Below are 929 nucleotides of genomic sequence, written 5' to 3' on the forward strand. Positions count from 1 at the left end.
TCCCCCCAGCACAATCAGTTCTGCACTGCACTGGAGGAGAGGTGTGGCATCCTCAGCGTCCTCTCTTTTCTCCTCCCCCCACCACGATCATTTGAGAAGGAGAGATGTGACAGGCTCAGTGTGCCCTCCCTTCACATCTCTCTCTACAATCATCGGCTCTGCCCCCGGCGAAGTGATGGATTGTGTGAGCCTGGAATACTCGTACGTACGGGGTAGTGATGTTGTGACAGTCCTGCAATCGTGTGACAGTCTGTGATGTCCTTTACTTCCTCCCCCACCACTATGTACAGTATGTGCTGAAGATATTCTACGGTATTTACTTCCTCCCCCACCACTATGTACAGTATGTGCTGAAGATATTCTACGGTATTAAGCTAGGACTTACTTTCTGGGGAGGGCTTATATTTCGAGCTTGCTAGAAAACAGCCAAAAATCCTGCTAGGGCTTACTTTCGGGGGGTGTCTTATTTTCGGGGAAACACGGTAGCACTATTGTATACAAACACACTTCCACTTGCTGTCCAAACTGGTTGTCAATTAGTTTTCCAGCTGAGTTGCATACTTATTCTAACACACCCGATGGTGATGGAAGGAGTTCCAGGTTGCCAAGCACAACATCAAACCACGTTGATTGCCAAGCTCAATAGAAGGGTCAGGCACTTTTAGAAATGGACAGATGTTCTGTTGTTGCTCAACCTAATTTTGCTCAATAAATACTGGACTTTATACATTATTTAGGTGTTTACATAAAACAAATAGTACTAGTATCTAAAACTTCCAGGGACAAATACACCTTGTGCCAAACATGTTCTTGCCTTTCCAGCCTTTCAGGGTGTTTCTGCAGGTTTGAATGGCGTTTTAGACAGTGGCCCACTCTATATTGACTTACTCACCTCAGCTTGGTAGTGGAAGCACATAAAGGTGGATTCC

This window comes from Pyxicephalus adspersus, chromosome Z (genome assembly GCF_032062135.1).
Source record: "Pyxicephalus adspersus chromosome Z, UCB_Pads_2.0, whole genome shotgun sequence".
Classification (NCBI taxonomy): Eukaryota; Metazoa; Chordata; class Amphibia; order Anura; family Pyxicephalidae; genus Pyxicephalus; species Pyxicephalus adspersus.